At 36.7% G+C, this 19442-nt stretch overlaps 1 long non-coding RNA gene across 2 annotated transcripts; it reads right to left on the reverse strand.

Moving 5' to 3' along the window:
- Window positions 1-2444: 2444 nt before the first annotated feature.
- LOC140135526 (uncharacterized) lies at window positions 2445-18024 on the reverse strand. Of its 2 annotated transcripts, XR_011856532.1 has the most exons (13): window positions 17074-18024; window positions 16351-16469; window positions 15502-15678; window positions 14402-14626; window positions 13897-14061; window positions 13188-13358; window positions 11637-11830; window positions 10982-11175; window positions 10387-10540; window positions 8784-9384; window positions 7370-7496; window positions 4077-4278; window positions 2445-3542 (listed from the first exon to the last, which is right to left on the reverse strand). It is a non-coding gene; the product is annotated as an uncharacterized lncRNA (long non-coding RNA). The 2 variants fall into 2 exon arrangements; XR_011856531.1 differs by lacking the exon at window positions 11637-11830 and having other exon boundaries at window positions 10994-11175.
- Between the last annotated feature and the right edge of the window lie 1418 nt (window positions 18025-19442).

The raw sequence follows: 19442 nt of genomic DNA on the forward strand, positions 1-19442 counted from the left end.
GATTGCTAGCCAATCAGATATAACTCCTTTTCTTGCTTAGTTGAAATAAGAGTCGCCCGTCAGCCACCAACGGAGTATTAAATTTATATTTATCGAATAGGAAGTCGACACTGTGCAACATCGAAGGAAGGTCCAAGCAAAATCATTCTATTTTTCACAAAACCCTAAAAAATAACTGATGTAAAGTCATTCAACTCAATCATAACACTCAGTCACTTTCAATTTATTTGATTCCATCTGTACAATATTATCACTGTATTTAAAAAACTACAATTTTCTTTTTCAAAATTGAATAGCTGACGGTGCTTTACATGCAATGGACATGTACAAATATGGTAGTTGTGTGCATGCAAATTGTGTGTTTGTTTTGTTTCAGTCAAAATCAATCATCACGGCAAAAAATACTGCCTTGAATAAAAAAATCTAGTAAATGTGGAATCTGGGGTTACACTCTAAAATTCAAGGATTTAAAATAAATCCTAATGTCTGTATGCACAAAATAAGTTAGACCTGGTCTAACTATGGAGGTTAGACTTAAGGATGGATCCCTTTAATCTTTTCTTTTCCTCCTTTGATATTAAGCTGCCTGTATTTACCTGTGCAAGTACCAAAAAGTTCCTTCTCTGCAGAACTAACCTCCATAATTAGACCAGATCTAAGTTATTTTGTGCATATGCTGACATTCCTTTTCAAAACCACCCTAAATCTGCATTTTCTCTCATGCGAATGCTTACAAGTATTATTTTGACACAATCTGGTCAAACCAGGCTAAAGGAGGCAAGTTTGAAACAAACTAGTTGTTAATTTATCATCATCAACTTATTGTATTATGCCAAAATCCTTGCGACAAATACCATACCATAGTCTGACACGCTGCTAGTCCAACATGTTGCTAGTCCGACACGCAGCTAGTCTGACAACACAAAAGACCTATACTCAGAGGTGTGTCAGTTTGAAAATGAAAAACACTGCGCAAGTCCGAAAATGAAAACTAATGTCCAATACTGTGCTAGTCCACAAACTGGGGCATGCCCACATCATGTCCCTTCGTGCAAGCCGAATTTTGGCATTGGGAGACAAAGTGAATGTGTGAGGGAACAAGCTGAGTGACAATTAGGCCTATATAATGCTGTCTGAAAAACACTGCACCAGTCCAAATAGTAACACTGTGCTAGTCCAAATCTGGGAAACACTGCTAATGTGTTAATGTTTTTCAGATATGGACTAGCTAGTGCAGTGTCAGATTGAAGAAGTGTTTTCTAGATTCAGACTAGTTCAGTGGTTTTCAATTTTAGACCATATTCGGACCTGTGGCGCATGTTAGACTGGCACAGTGCATTTAGATTCGGACTAGCAGTGTGCTGGACTAGCGACGTGACAGACTCGGCTATGTGCCTGCTATATTTTTTTTACCTGAATGCTGCCTTTGGCATAGTTGGATTAATGATCACATATACAGGCCCGTAGCCAGGATTTTTTGTGGTGGTGCTGATTTTGAAAACGTGGACTTTTTTCCAAGGGGGGCAATTCTGTGAAAAGTAGAATTTCTTCCACAAATTTAGACCTTTTTTGACCAAAAAATCTTTAAAAATCGAAATTTGCGCAAATTCTTAAATTTTTTGACTTTTTGTATACTTTTGCATATGTGGGGGGCACCCCCTGGCTATGGGCCTGCACATATAGGCCTAAAAATCAAAACCAAACACTAACTATAGCCAGGATATTTATTTCCAAAATGTGGACTTTCCCCCAAAAATTAATTGTTTGCATGCAAAGAACTGACTTCATGCACTGCCCTGAAATTATTTTGGAATTTTTCAGACATTTTGACAGGGGTGTATTACATGGCTATGGGCCTGCAGACCATGATTGCATTAAAAAGCTTTAAAAGGAACCAAGTTCAAAATATTAACAATTTACTTCAAATGCAAAAGCCATTGACAACTGCATGACAATGATGTTTACTGCTCTTGCTTTTATGTCCAAACATTAAAGCCATAATATATGATATTGGTAAAATTTCAAATCTGTTATTCTTTGTCAGAAATAATGAAATATTATTAAGTAAGGTTTTCTGGTCAAAAGAACAAGGTAAAATAAAAGAAATGCCACTTACTATCTTAACTGTATTGTTCTATGGGGGGTTTTAATTAAAACTAATTACAAAACTGCTGTTTTCCTGCTAGTCCAATGGAATTGGCTAAATATCAGGTTTGAAAAAAAATTAGCAGAATTCATTTTAAAAGATTGTACATTATGGCTTTAATGTAAGTTGTAGGAAGTAACAAAAATATGTTCCAAACTACTTCTTTAAATAATACTAAAATGCTTTTAAAAATAACAATTCTAGTTTACTATATATTTAAAGCTGTATTCAATCATGTTTCACTGTTGTTCAACACCGATTAACAATGATGCGTCTGTGTCGAAAGCGTGGTTTTACTTAGTGGGGGCAGCTTTAGCTCGAAGTAAGCCACACAGACATACGTTGTTAATCTGTGATAAACAACGTTTAAACATGATTGAATCCCTTTCAACAACTAAAACAAGCTAAAGATTGTTTAATTCACATGATTCTTTCATTCGGAATGCCAGCTTGTCATTGCCACTCAACCTTACAATCGCCGATTTCTTTGTTGATATTGGCAATAAAACTACATCATAAAGCGGTAATGTAACTCTAAAGTTCCAGGAATGACAAATTTTACGCACTCGTGCATAATGCGTATGATTAACATTGTGTTTGCTTATACACTACTGGACTGGATTCACAGTCACCTTGGCTCCTGTACAAAGGTATAGATAAAGTTGTTGAAGACTTGATCAAAGCACAATGATGAGAATGTCAGGAAATAAAATGGAAGTGATGAGTTGCTGACAAATCTGTATTGTGATCAGCTTACATATAAACAGTTCACAGGTTCTAAGTTCCCTTAAGACTCTTCAGAATAAACTTGCTCATAAATAATACAAATTATAGTAATCTCTCTTTATTGAGGGTAAAAATAAATTATTGGTGGTCTGTTTTGTTTAACACATGGTCCAATTCACAATGTCAAACATTGTACCCATGTTTGGTACATTTAAATCTCACAAAGCATGCAGAATGTATTCTACAGTATGTCAGACCTGCTGGATTGTTTGAAAGTCGCCTGCTATATATTCATTTCTTTATGCTGGACATTTTGTTTGATCCAAGTTAGTTTTGGTCAATCAAAACTTGATTTGACTTGATCTTTTGGGTAGTCTCATTAGACGTTCCAACCACCTTGGTCTCTTTCTCCTTTTTATATCATCTGATGTGTCCAGATGAGTGCCTAAATATTTGCATTTTTCCATGCAGTCTTACCATTCCTTTTTATTTTGTATTGTTCAACCTTGTGCACTGACAACTCGTACACTGATTAACTTCAGAGCTTCTCAGCACTTCAGAACTTTCCACTTTTTGCAATGATTAAGGCACCTTATGCAAGATAGAAAAACCTAGAAGTTTGCAGAAAATTGCTGACTACAATGTAGATCACCCTATAAGCCAGGCATCTCTGAAATAAAACACATTTTAAAAGCTTAGTCAAATTTTTATATTTGTATAAGGATTGATAATCAAGGCCATATATATATATATATATATATATATTCTTGTTTGCTTGGAAGGTATCAAGGGTATCAATCTTTGTCAATTTTGAACTTCTGGTAGCAAATGTGGTATAAAATTGAAGTTACAAGTTGCATTTAAGCACACAACCATATGAATCAAATTAATTTTGGTCAGCGACAACTCAATTTTTTTCTTAAGTTGTTTTGCTGGTGTTTCTTCGGATAGTTTCATTTGATGTTCAAATCACCTTGGTGTTCTTGTTTTGCTTACTGGTTTAGTGTCATAGCTCACTATTATAAAGAGAACTGCTTCATTTGAAAGCTGAGAAGACACATGTTTTCATGACTATTGATATTTTCTTTAAATTAAAAAATTAGTTTGTGATTTGCTGCTATGGCCAGTCTCTTTCTCCTCTTTATATCATCTGATGTATCCAAATGAGTGCCTACATATTTGCATTTTCCCCATGCAGTCTCACCTTTTTATTTCGTATTGTTTAATATCTTCATGTATAACCTTGTGCATTGCTCAAATAACCCATACAATGACCGACTTAGCTTCTCAGCACTTTGGAACATTTCACTTTCTGCAATGATAAAGGTCAGATGAAGACACCTTATGCATTATAGAGAAGGTCCCGACAATTTTGCAGAAAACTGCTGAAAAAAGGCCACACATCTCTGAAAAAAACACATTTTAAAAGCTTGGTCACACCATTATGAAAAGTCAGATCCTGTTAACATTTGTTTAAGGATTAAAATTAAAATTAAAATCAAGCCCAAATATTTTGTCTTTTAGCCTTTTGTAATGCATTGCTTTTAGAATCATGTCACCTTTTCCATTTAATTATGTTTACTTGGAAGGTATCAGGATATTCCAGTTTACAAGTGTGCAGACATCAGCAATTTTTATTTTGTATCATATGTCATAAATTTGGATACTTATTGCTATCAGGGGTGCAAATTGTGATTTCTTCCTCAGGAGCAAGGGTTTTTGGCTCAAGATTTCCTCAATCATAACCAGACATATAATAGCTTCATTCTATGCTTTGAAAGATGACAATGGCAAATAGAATTTTGTTCAGAGAGACTCTTACTGACTCTATAAGTCTTAAGCTTTTTATTGGGACGATGTGTGCGCGTAGCGCGCAAAAATTCAGTATTTTACACTTATTTGGCACATAATTGGGGTGAATTTTGGTTGGACACAGGCTCTTTTCCCCTTTTTTTCCTCCCCCCCATTTCTTTTTCATTTTTTGTCAGAGTGAGCACATATCTCTTTCATATTTGTCAAGGACACTCTTCCCCTGCAGGGCATTGCTCCATTGCCACAAGCACTTCTTCCCATATTTGATGTCAGAAAGCACATCTGATCTTAGTTTGATAGACTTGTTGACAAAGTCATGGAAATTTGTATTTTGTCACTACTCTTCAGTCCACCATCTCGGGAATCTATCAGCCAGTTGCATTCGGTGAGCAAAATCTTGTGTAAAGTGAGTTCTCTGTAGATTCAGTTAATCAGAGTCGAGTTATTCTGAACACTGTTATGAAAATACTGTCCATCAAAGTCCTGCAACCAGTGGCACAGATTTCTTTTTGACATGGGGGGATGGGGTTGGAAAAAATTTCTTGAAGTATAAATGAATCTAGCACCTTTTGGTGACAGAAGTTAAAGTTACAAATTCGCGTGAAGCGTGCGAATAATTTTGCCATATTGAAGCTAAGCTGGTGAAATATGGTGCAAAAGTGTAATAAATTCGTGCGAAACGTAAAAAAAAATCGTCACTTTGGGAGCTTAATTGCCATTATGAGGTTAATTTGGACAGAAACCCACACACAGGCGTCAAATGGGGGGGGGATGATTGTACGGACCATCCCCCCTGGCAAAATATGGGGGGGGGGGGTTATCCCCCGAGATCTATGCCTATGCCTGCAACTAGCAGTTCTAATAACTTTGCTTATCAATTCTCTTCCACAATCAATTTTTATTGATTGCTTCCCTTTAATCTGTTTCTTTTAAATTCCTTCAAATCGTGCTGGTCAGTAGGACACACTCATCCACTTGCCGACAAGTTGTTATATATATTTCCTAAAGATTTTCCAAGTCGTTTTCTCCTCACTGACTGACACTTCTAATTTTTTTAGTATTGATACACTGAATTCATTAATGACTACAATATTTCCATATAGGCCTAATCCTAATTGCCGTGTTGTATAGACCACTTGACATGTGACGTCATTGCCCGGCAGTATGCGCACGCATTATGGCACTTTCCATTGTTCTTTGCCCTGCAGTATGCGTGCGCATCGCAGTTTGCTCAGGGCATGTGTATTTTAAATCTCCCACCACATTTCATATAGTACAAGAAAGCCATTGAACAGTGAAGCGGTTCGTTCGAGCATATCGAAAGACCAATCCCTCGCCTTTGTTGATAAACATTGATGTCAAGTGGTCTATACATATATACATTTCCTCAGATAGGTGCTCTATTTCCACCTGCCTTCACGCAACCTCTTTTTTTTCCTCTTGAATTACATTGAATACCTAGTCTTCGTGATGAGTTGAAAATTTCCTCAAATGCATTGCTACCCATTTCTAACACAACACCTTCCTCCTTTAAGGCTCTTATTTCTTGAACAATCATGTGAATTCCTCAAAATTTTGCACAACAATTGTCTTATTAGGTTTACTCTCTTCCATTCAGTAGCTTCACTGCCTCACGGCCGTTCAACTTGTTGACTATTAACTTGTTATCTTTTGATGAAATCTGTTTCCCTCTATGTTAACTTCTTCCTCACTCCTCTCCCTTTTCTTCCCCTTTCCTCTTTTTCCCCTTTCCCTTCCCCTCCTTTCTTTTTCTTCTCCCTTCCTCTTTTTCCCCTCACTCTCTTTGTCTGCTCAAGGCATTATTTCCTCAATTTTGACTCTCATTTCCTAGGAGCGGTGCTCCCCGCTCCTGCATAAGTTGCATCCCTGATTGCTATAATAAGACTGCTTTGTTTCCATTTTAAAACTATTTTGACTTTGCAAACAGCTAATTGACATGGTATAATTTTCAGTATTTTTTGCTATCTACTGCTGATAGCAATGACAAATTACACATATCACTAGCTCGATGCATTACTGCATTACTGCATTTTTTCACTTTATTTACAAATGTTTTTTTTTGTATTGAAAAATAGAAAGTAAATATTAAAATATTGCTTGGACTTGAAAAACAACTGCATGATTCTTGTTGGTTTTGTTTTTTATTTAAAGGGACTGTGGAAGATATTGTGTTTCTCTTTCTAATTTATAAATTATCACTTGCCTCATTAACTGATTTGTTGGATATTTCAACAAATTAGAATTGTATCAAAGTACAGTGTTCTGATTTTAGTTTGGATGGAATGATTTAGAATGTATTAGGTATGGTTTGCATGTTAGTCACTTGGAAAGCAACCTTTATCCAAATCCACACCACCCCTGTGTTAGATTTTGCAAATATCTACCACAGGGGATATGAATTTCAAATGGAATGAACACATTCGGCAGGAGCTCCATTTGGATTCCATACACCCTGTGAGAAAGATTTAACCTTAATCTTCCACTGAAGGAGGATGAGTTTCAAATAGAGCTGATAATCTACATGTTTCTGGCATTTGAAATTCATACTCCCCTTGTGGAAGATATTTCCGAAATCTTCCACTTTGACACAAAAAAATAGGAAAGAATCTTATAGATTCTAAGCCTAAAAAGCCTGAATTGAAAAAGTTGCAAAGACTATCTCACCAGGAATTCCACAAATCATTTAAACAAATGATCAAGGTTAATGGATACCGCCTAACAGAAAGATGCCAATGTTGCAGTTGCAGTTCTTCGATCCAGAACCTATGAAATTTCTCGGGTAGAAAGAATGCTGCAAGGCAAAAAAATACAAAGCTTGTCAGTAGCCATAGTAGAAGTACATTTAATACAAGACAGGCTGATGATTCCAATATAATTATGTGTTGTTGCCACTGAGTATGTAAATATGTAAACATTCCAAAGTTTGCTCGAGGTGCATACAGGCTTTCTCCATGGATGAGGAAGCTATGTGCAAAACTTGCTATTCATTCACCACGAAATTTTCCTTTCCCTGCGCAATTTCATTTCTCAAATTTGAGGTTTTCCGTGCAATTCTCTATGACCCATTCCATGTCAACTCCAGGGATGTGTACCGCAGCACCTCTTCAATTTTTTTCTTTTTCTGTGTGGTGGTAGATATTAATGAGAAAGTAAAATCCCTAAAATTTGAGCTTACGTACTCTATTTACGTTTTCATTCTCATCACTTTACAATTTAAGTTTATACATGCAAATCAAAAATGTGTACAACTCTATGGAGTAGGCTAACCAACTAATGTGTTGAAGCCATCGAGACCCCTAGCCAATATCTCTCAGAAAGGGTGTCCAAGGACATATTTTAAACATACCTGAAGTTGATGGTGGTTCAAATTGTCTGACATTGGTTTTCAGGGGGGTCAAAATGTACAAAAAATGTACAATTGTGGTTTTGCATGGGTAATATCTCAGCTAAAAGTATTCTAATATGCTCAATATTAGATAAGAGTAATGTCCCACCAAAGGGCTCTGACTGGCAAAAAAATGGACAGTAAAATTATTTTTACTTTTGGAGTTCTGACCCCCCAAAGTTGGTCCTGGATGGACGAAGTTGCATTTTGAGGGCCCTATATCTTTTAAATTAAAGGAGTTACAAGTTTTCTGATGCCAGATTTGAATTCTACACAAATAAGTTTCCCAGGATACATACTTTTCAAAGTTGTAAATGGTTCCTTTATACATTTATGGACCTCCAAACGTCTCGATCAAGCTTTACATTTTTTTTGCATGAAACCCCTAAATTTCAAATTGATGCCACGGGAAAACGAAATAGAGTACGAAGCTCAAATTTTAGGGATTTTACTTTCTCATTAATATCTACCACCACACAGAAAAAGAAAAAAATTGAAGAGGAGCTGCGGTGCACATCCCTGGAGTTGACATGGAATGGGTCCTATGTAATGCAAATGAAAATGATCATTTTTTGAAGCGTCACAGCCATGCCAATCATTTGCTAATTTGTCTCGTACAAGTGTTGTTATTACATTTAAAATCCAAACCTCCTGTGAAAGATTTTGGAAATATCTTCCACTTGACTTACTTACTTGACTTATTTTCGAGTGGTGTCAAACTGTGATGGCTTTGCTGTCCTGAATTCTGCTGCTTCCAATCGAGTGTCATCTTTCAGAGTGTCATCTTTCAGAATGTCTACATAGGTTAAGAGTGGGTCTTCCAGGTTTCCGCCTCCCATGCTTGGGTATCCATCGAACCATTTTTGATGCAGGCTCCCGACTTCTAGAACAATGGCCAGCAAACCGGATTTTTCTTTCCCTGATCTTGTGGCTTATCTTTGGAAGATCTCCAATAGGTCTGCATTTGTCATATGTTACTTGCGCCTAGGTATTTGAAATCATCGACCACCTTTAGTACTACACCGTCATTTGTTGTGATGCTTTCTCTCTTGTTATTGTAAGACATGAACTATTGTTTTACTTCCATATATCTTCAGGCCCACTTTTGCAGCTGAAGTATCAACTCTTTGAAGCAGTTCTTGCGCTTGTTGTTTTCCTCAGCATCAGCAAAATCAAAGTCTGTCACCACCACCGGTCCAACTCTCCTGCTTCACCTCTTTTCCAGGTGGAATCATAGCTCCTCTTCCATCAATAGCTATTCTCAGTGCAAAGTTTCCCCATGTACCTCCACAGTCTACATAGAAAAGAACATTAAAATTTATTTAAGACCTGCTGCTCATTTTTGACAAAAAGCAATTGTCAAAGGTTTTACCATTTGAATATATGTTTTCATTCAACTTTAAAAATCTTATTAGATTTATTGGAATGACATGGTTCAACATCAGTCATGCAGCCCAACCAAAGTCATATCAAATCAAAGGCACATCTGGTTACTTCCCCATAAACTGTTAAGCCTCCCAGCACTTTAAAGCATACACTTTCTGCAAGATAAGGGTCAGGAGAATCTAAATCTAATCTAAACAAATACTCAATAAAAATTGCGACATCTAATTAAGAAATATGGCCTATGATGAAAACACAAATATTTATATGTGAATACAGATTAAACATTAAGTTACATTACATTATTACATAGTGCAGTTTTGAAGTATTGAATGCTACCAGACTCTAGAACAGATGATGGGAGGTTATTCCACACTGATATGGTATTTAGAAAGAAACTGTATTTGTACACATTTGAAGATACTCTCATGGACCGGAACTTCAGGGGATGATATTGTCTAGAAGTTAGTTTAGACATCTGATGCATAGAAAACCCATAGAGTCCTATAAGATTTCATAGATAAAATGCCAACTAGATCACCCTAGCCCAAAACATTTGGAAAGCTCAGTCAAAGCCAGATACTACTCATTTTTGATACAATCCAATGTCCAGGCATATATTACGACTAAACATTAAGCAAATTGTTACTACTAAAAATTAAGCAATTCTTCGCTTTTTAAGCCTTTTCAAATGTATTTCTTGAATTTAAAGTTTCCCATTTTAAAGTTTTGTCTGGAAAGTCATATCAGGAGATTCCTATTTACAGATGAACACCCTTGTGTTTGTTCATCTTCAAATTGACTGAAATACTTTGAATCAAAACCAAAGAAAGATTAGTAATATCATTTCCCTGGTAATATTTCTGCAAGCATTTGGTCTGCAAAATTTAAGACAAATGATTATGCTTTTTACCTCATCCTGTTTTGTCCATTTATATAGTAAAGTGAGAGCAGTGGGACTATCATGCTCCTTGGGAGATCAGAGCTTTCAATACTGTTATGAGGTGTGTAGCAAACTCCTTTACTTTGATGCCTCAGCAATAGGTGTGGAAAAATGCCTGTAGGCCCTAAATGAAAGATTGAAAAGAAAAAAGCAATATTAATGTATTATTTTTTATCAGTATATTTCTAGCTACAATGATGGACGAGATAGCTTTGATAAACAAAGCAAGAAATGGAAAAAAAATAGCAAGGAAAAGGAGAAAGGAGAGAAGGCCACTCCCAAATTTTGTACAACTTTACTCTTAGCCCTTACTTTGTGAGAAAGGAAATTGGAATTCCAATTTCAAGCCCCGATGCAAAGGCTCCCCCATATCCCTGCCAGAAACCCCTCTCGGCCTGCCAAAAGATTCCCCCCCCCCAATTTTACCCTCCCCAGGGTTCATAATTATTGCACACATAAAAAAAGAGCTTGTAAAGAACATGCATCATTGGCTTAGTTATGAGTACACAATTAAACAACTTGTTTGTTTTCCACAACAACATCTTCTATGAACATTTTTGTATACCTTAGAGTGTACCTTGAGTGTATCTATTGGTTAACCGCATGTAGAGTGCTATAGCAAGAACACGCATTGGCCAGTTGTTGAATGCTGTTCACTGATGCATCATCCTCTGCCATATCAAGCCAGTCATCTTTGTCATCTTTTTATGGATTGTCATCTTCATCAATACTGGGATTGCCTGCCTGAGGAAATTAAACCTGTAATTTCAAATAATTCAAAAGTGTATTAATAGTTTTAATCTAACTAGCCATGACAAGTGAAACTAAGTATTACAGGAAATTTGTAAGTAATGTATCATATAATTTTGCTTTATTGCAAAGATTAGCTAGTATATTATATTAGCTAGTATGTTATAATAATATACCCCATATACCTACTTAATCATATTGATGGTACTAGTTTATGCTAATCATTTTTTAATCTACACCCATTATGTTTGTATCACATTTTTATGGTGATGTATACCATGAATTTACTTCGCTTGATCTGCGTACTCATTAGATATGCTCATTCATACCTGAACTTAGTATTATTGTATTCCTTTATCATGCTAGTGTCATTTACCATTCTATAGTCATGCTAATCATGTTTTTTTAAATCTACACCAATTATGTTTGTATCACATTTTTATGGTGATGTATATACCAAATCAGTGTACCTAAGACAGAATATATGACTGCAAACTGTAACGCCCAACCAGCACTTGAAGTCTATGGTAGTACCATCAACCATGTCACAGACTTCAGGTATTTGGGTTCCAAGATGGGCTCTAGTGTTGGAGACCTAAAAAGAAGAAAAGCACTAGCCTGGGCAGCTTTCTGGAAACTGGAACGCCTTTGGAGAAGCCCGTCCCTGCCAATCGAAACAAAAATCAAGCTGTTTCAGACAACGTGTGTTACTGTCTTTCTGTACGGGTGCGAGTCATGGGTAATTACCAAGGACATGGAAAACAAGATCAATGCATTTGCAACATCTTGCTACAGAGTCATGTTAAACATCAAGCGTGTGGATCGGATTCCAAACGAAACCATCTACAACCTGACCAACACCACTCCACTGGTTGCCAGAGTCAAGATTCATCAACTCAAATTTCTCGGCCATATACTGCGTCTTGAAGATGGCGAGCCTGTGAAAGAATATGCGCTTTATATTCCACCACATGGGAAGAGGAAACCGGGACGACCGCACACACTGTACTTACAGTATGTCCAGCACCTCCTGGGAGATACTGAAGGGATGCTGCAGCCAAACAAAATTGTTTCGCTTGCCCAAGATCGCATTAGTTGGAGAAAGCTTGTAGTCGCCTGCTCCGCAGCTGACTGATGATGATGATATACCATGAATTTACTTCGCTTGATCTGCGTACTCATTAGATATGCTCATTCATACCTGAACTTAGTATTATTGTATTCCTTTATCATGCTAGTGTCATTTACCATTCTAGTCTGTGTCCTTTCGTGCGCACTAGACCTCGCATACCTTCTTTGTTCTTTGTTCACAACATTATGTAACTGTATGGGATCACCATGATAACTAGCATGATAAAGCTCAATTTTCAGCTTTTGACATCTAATTAAGCTGCTTCACAGAAAATTTATTTTATTATCTCATTTGTATGCCTAGATCATGTCATAAATTCATTTTGTACTTTCCAGCCATACTGGAAATTGAGGTATTATTATATAGTACAAGGTGTCCCATAAAAAGTTATATTATTTATTCATCCCTCTTGTCACTGTTTGATAAGTTTCAATTCCGTATTTTAAAAGCAACTTAACTTATATGCGCAAGATGACAGGGATGTCAAGAGTGGCTAACCACCAAAATATTGCACAACGAAAGTTGAACACAAGCACCTTTGTTTTGAATTTTTTCTTTATTACTTTTTATGTTTCTCTTATTTTTCATTGTTGAACTTATTGCACATTAAATATTGAACACTGAAAATAAATCAGTTTTAGAGCTTCTTGATTCTTGGTGGTAACAAATAAAGGAATATGGTCATTAGAGAAGAAAACGTTTTTGGTGATAGCAGTTCTGCACGCTATATCTCCTGTAATCAACATAGTGAAATATGAATAACAATCTTTTGCATTTAGGCCTTGCTCGGATTTTGTTGACTTGAAATCGCTGCTGTTTGTTTTTGTTCTGACTGAAAATGAAAATTTTATATTTCAGACAATTATAAGCCCAAAATAATGAGGCACACCTGATGCACCCATTGAGGCAGGTTCTGGGTGTTATACGGGCTGCAGCAGCATACTTTAATCCAACGTGCTGGCTCTGTGCTGCAGTGATGGCAGCGGCCGCAGCAGCAGTGACGGCTGGTCCTGATATAGCCTTGCTTGCATTGGCTGTTGGGTGAGTGATGCTGTTATACCTACAGGAGAAGACATGAAAACCATGTTTGTCTCAATTAATATTCTTTTATGTGTCATGCAATATTACCAAGACCAAATGTCGGTCAATTTTATTTATTAATAATATCCAGAACTATTTAACTATATTTGTACTTGATCAATTAGCATTCGATGCAAATTTTGTTACACAATTCGGTGCGGTTCTTTTTTATGAGCATTTAAGTGCCTAAAGTGAGGCTATAGCGCCCTTTCCAGCCTTCTCCAATATTAATCCCCATACACTTTACATGTTAATAAAATTGTGTCAAATTGTGTAATAAAATTTGCACAAAATGCTAATTGAGCAGTATGTATGCAATGCACTAGTTTTCTTTAGAGGGGCTATACTGAAATATTGCATGTATGTTCTTTTCAAAAATAAAATGTCCATCTGAAACATATGTGGATATGAAATAAAATAGTATGTCCCCTTATTAATGACAGTGAAGACACTTTTGGGTATACAATTAGACACAAGCCTCTTGTTCTTAAAATTCCAAGTACTTTCGCTCTACTTACTGGCCATTATCTGGGCATCAGGAGCCAACTGGACTGGTGGAACATTTCTTGATGGGTGTTTGGTGTGCACTGGAGCAGCAGTAGGAGCTGTACTATGTGGGTTGGCATATTGTTGACAACCTGCTGTCATCATCTGGAAAGCTGGGTTGGTAGCTGTTGGAAAAACTAAGTCACCAAAATGCAAATTGAACTGTCACAGGAAATCAAACTCTTTTGATAAAAAGGCTTTTTAAACACAAGTCTGCATAAAACTGGACAATACATTGGTCAAAACGGGCTAGTGAAATACAACATGTGTAGATGATGACTACATCTTCTGCGAGTGTGGCAGTGACATATGTGCCTTCACATGGTCGTGCGAAATTTTGTGTCTTATCTTTTCACACTTACTCTGGGGTCACTGAATGGGCCTTTACGGAACAAGATTTAACACAGGACTTAAATGACATTCGCTGCAAAAGTACACTGTATTATTCTACAAGCTAGCCAAGGAATTCACCCTTACCTTTGCGTTAAGTGAGTCGCTGGATTCTAACATGTGAATCAACTCGGCGGGCATTGTCAATCTCTAGCAACATGCCTTTGATTTTGCTGGACAGGTGTCTGTGCATCCCATGGATGATGGAGTAGAAGTACTATCCGAGCATCTGCTTCTGTTCATTCTGACTGGCCTGGGTCAACATGTGAGTGGTCGGTGGCTCCTGATGGTGGTCGGACACTTGGATGGATCCTGGTGATATAATCAAATAAGAGTGAGATTGTTTGCTAGTGGATTTATTCAAAGAGATTTTACACAATTATCTCACTGGTTCCTATATTGGGGTCTCTGAACAAATCACACATTCTCAGCAATAGTCTCAAACTCTCATGTGACATTTGCAAACAGTGCCAATACAGTTTTATAAAAATTGATTCCTCTGGTTGGCAAAAGGCTTTTTCCATCTGTCATGATGAGCAGGTCATAAAAAAGTTAAAGGGGCAGGGAAGTATGGGCAATAGTCTGGAAATATTCATACAAAAAGAGAATTCAACTGCTATATGCTTTACTTGTTATTTGTTTCACTACTACAAGGTTCAAAAGTTATACCATAAACATTGATAATAATTTTACACACTCATAAACACCCCCAAGGGTATGACATTTTCGCAATTACCAATCATGTGTGGATTGCAGGTAGGCTTATCTACACAAGGGGGGGGGGCACTAATTAGAAAATATAGCGGGAATCTACATATAATGCCTTGTCATACAGAAAATGCAGATTGTTCTAGTCTCTTACACATGTTTTCCAGAAATTGGTGGAGAGAAGAAACATTGCCTGCTTGACTCCAGTCTATATGGACTCCAGCCTATAATGACAATCTCTCCAGCAAAAATAAACAAATCAAGGTTGAGTACACCATTAGGCTATATGCTGAAATCCATATACCCATATGCCATGACTTTAATCTTACACACATGGAATTTTAAATGGGGTTATCTAAATGGGTGACTCCATTTAATATCTACACATCGTCTTGTGGGAGGTTAAGACCATGTTTTTCTGAGGGAGTGTATGGATTTAAACAGGAATAACCCAGTGGTAAGTCACCATTCCTACTTACCTGAGGCGCACCTGATGCACCCAGTTGAGGCAGGTTCTAGGTGTTACAGGCTGCAGCAGCATACTTTAATCCAGCGTGCTGTGTGCTGCAGCGATGGTGGCGGCCTCAGCAGCAGTGACGGCTGGTCCTGATATAGCCTTGCTTGCATTGGCTGTTGGGTGAGTGATACTGTCATATCTACAGGAGAAGACATCAAAACCATGTTTGTCTCAATTAATATTCTTATATGTGTCATGCAATATTAGAAAGACCAAATGTCGGTCAGTTTTATTTATTAATACAGATTATACAGGCACTGCCACATTTCTTCTCACCAATTCAGAGTAAATTATCATATTGTTTTCAGAATTTTGTCCTATAAGAAAAAAATTAGCATGTCCTCTTATTATATGACAATGAAAAAAATTACAAAGACCAAATGTGGCTCAGTTTGAATGAAATTATAACATTATACCTAAATAAAACATGTTTTGGGTTAGTTTTTTTAATACAGATCATATAGGTACTGCCACATTTGTTCTCACCAATTTAGAGTAAATTCAGAGTAATTATATTATGAAGTATTCAGAATTTTGTCCGAAACACCTTTGTTTCATAACCACTAAGGTTAGGACATTTTTTGTTTTAGCTATATTTAACTACAATATTTGATGCAAATTTTGTTAAACAATTCAATGCAGTTCTTTTTTTAATGAGCATTTAAGGGCCTAAAATGAGGTTATAGCGCCCTTCCCAGCCTTCTGTAATATAAATCTCCAAAGGCAATGCATTCCGTTATCCTGCTGTTCCATCACAACATACTGCTTTACATATACATGCAAAAAGCTAGTTTTACATTTATAAACTTACTTTCTTTCTGTCCAACAACATGCCAGTCAGACTGTCACTTTCACAATGGCTTATTGTGCAGCTTCAGTCACAATGCATAAACCTGTATAGCATTTGGTGCCCTTCTCATCACAGGCAACCTGCAAAATTATTGTAAAGAAAAAGAAAATCTAGCTGAAATTTTTCCACTTTGTTATTACAAATTACAAAAATAGGGATGGCAGTCCCAGATAAGTTGACCGCAAATGACCTTTGACCTCTGTATATGCCTTGAACACCACTACTACATGAAGGATCCCATAGTGTAGCTATGACCTAAGTTTGATATAACATTGGATCGATTGAGCCAATATTTATTGGTTGAGCTATGAGTTTTAAAATATTGGACAAGACATAGTCGAGACCAATAAATATTGGGCGTAAAGCATCCAATTTTATCATTATTATGGGTTGGATCCAATATTTTACACACTTATTGATTCATCAAAACATAATAATGTTTGCAATAGGATTCAACTGTACGTGTTCATGAGACCAAATTTGAACCAACACACACTGACGAACAGATGGACGCACTGACTGACCGCTTACTTGTGATGTCTTTTCCTTTGGACAACCGAAAATGTGGGGTAACCATCAAAATGTGGGGTGGCCAAAATACAAATATGTCAAAATTGGATTAAAGCTGTAATGAAAATCATGACAATTTCTCAAAAGTGGGGCTTCCAGTGAGGGTCCACTTACCATGCTGAACAAATAGCTGTATTTGCCACTGATTGATGCGTATGGATAAATCTTGTGGTCACCTGCTCCACAGCTGAAGGATGATGATGACCATGTTTGTGGGCGCACATCTGTAAAGGATCCTTCTCAAACATCATTTTCTTGAGCTTCTCAGATTTAGACACCAGATGCAACCCAAGCAGTCCAATACTATTTCGAAGAAAATTGTCAACTAGATCACCCTACCGTATATACGCCATCCCATGTACATCTCACGGCAGCTCATAAAATAGTTTGGTGTTACTGAAATACAAGAAAAGTTCATGTTATATCATATCATGTATATACTTTGATTCCATTTTAACATAGTCTGACTATGTAAATTAACATGGTATTATTTTCCACATTCAATGAAAACTGTTAACTTGATGCATTGTCACATTTGTGATGCGATCAAGCAAAATCAGTCGGAACTCGGAAATATCGATTTTGAGATATAGCCAAGTTTCCTTTTGTTTCCTGTTGTTTTGGAAACTCTTTAATTGCTTATATTTTTCACCTGTGGCAAAAACCTGCAAACCCTGACATTAGGCCACCATCCTATATCACCGTACCAAGTTTGAAGTTGATCAGTGATTGCGTTTGAGCTGCAGAGTGGATTAATGACAATGTAGGCAAAATATGCTAATGAGCTGGATTAATGGAAATGTAGGCAAAATATACAAATGAGCTAATTAATATTCATAAATATGCAAATAAAATGATCAGGCCACCATATCCTATCACCGTACCAAGTTTGAAGTTGACTAGTGATTGCGTTTAAGCTGCAGAGTGGATGACAATGTATGCCAAAAATGCAAATGAGCTCATTAGTATTCAGAAATATGCAAACAATGTGACACAAAACTATACAGTACATGAGGTCACCATACCCTATCACCGTACCACGTTTGAAGTTGTTAGGCCATTGCGTTTAAGCTGCATAGTGGATTAATGAATTTGCTTCTGCCTGGAAAAACAAAGCTCCAGATATGTGGGGGCCAAAATGAAAGAATAATGCTTGGATTTAAAAACAAATGCAGGTGTCTTGTCTTTTATGTTTGTTTGTTTGTTCAAACATATATAGCACCCTCTGGTTAATTGTGACTAGATGTAAACAAAAGGTGACCATTTACTGGTTTCTTTCGGCCGGTACCTTTTTTACAATCTATAATTTGTTTGAAATTGAAATAGAAGAACATCTGTTTTTTGCAACCTTAGAAGCCTTAATGTTAGATGTTTAGATCAAGTCACAATTGTAAGCCCGACAACCAACTACAAGGTAGGTGCCATAGTCCAGCTGCAAAACATTGTTCTATTATCAGGTTTAGATGGTTTTGGCATGAGTGTTATTCTTCCCAGCAGGAGTCAAATTTCAAATTGGTCAACTTTTGGTCCAAATCTATGCAAAATTATTTCCAACATTTTTGATTTAATTGTCAATTGACTCCTTTATAAGCTTTGCTTTGTAAATCTCAAAATTAGCCAGGGCCGATATAAATGGTTGCAGCCTCATACGACATCTCAAATATGCAAATGACTGACCTAAGTAACTAACCCTCAATCATGCTAACAGCCACCAACTTCATTTGTATATATTTGGGACTATCATCCAGAACAATAATTAGCAAAAAAAGTATTTTAAAAACTGGCAAAACCGTCATACCTTGCATTGCAGCCAGACTACTATGAGCCGGGAACAAGACGCCTGCAACACCCAAGGACTAAGCTTACGAAATTCCAAGGGCCGGTGCGTAAAAAAAAAAATAAAGACGGGTGGCTGGGCAACTTCAGAACTACGATACTGTCTAAGCTATGGACTCAAATATAGTATCGTATACACCCCGCTATCTACCCAGTCATGACGGCAGTCGAGTAGCCCAGTCCGCACGCTGGTTTGTCAGTAGATAGACTACGCAATCTGCGGCGAATCCACCAGACATACATTTAAACAATACACAACATATAGTGGAAAGGTTGATTCCGAAGAGTAAGAATCATAAATTTTGAAAATTTTTAGAATGTCCAAATAGCCAAAAGTGTAATATATGCTACTTCGTTATTAAAAAGGTTTTATCAAAAGTTATTTAAAAAAAATGTTTTGGCTTTCTTCATAAACATTTTGTAGCATAACTAGTAAGGTGTAAAATTTGGAAGTTTTTGATCAATTATGTCGAAAAGAAAGAAAGTTGTGATAGGCTATTCTTTTTTGAATTTTGTAAATATGTAAATTTTGGTAATTTTTTTTCATTTTGAATCGATTTGTTATGTCCAAATGGTGACCTAAATCAAAAGATATCCGAAAAGCTTATTAAAAAGCAAAAGATTTCTGCAATTTTTTCGTAAATTTT

The sequence above is a fragment of the Amphiura filiformis genome, chromosome 16 (assembly GCF_039555335.1).
Source record: "Amphiura filiformis chromosome 16, Afil_fr2py, whole genome shotgun sequence".
Lineage (NCBI taxonomy): Eukaryota > Metazoa > Echinodermata > Ophiuroidea > Amphilepidida > Amphiuridae > Amphiura > Amphiura filiformis.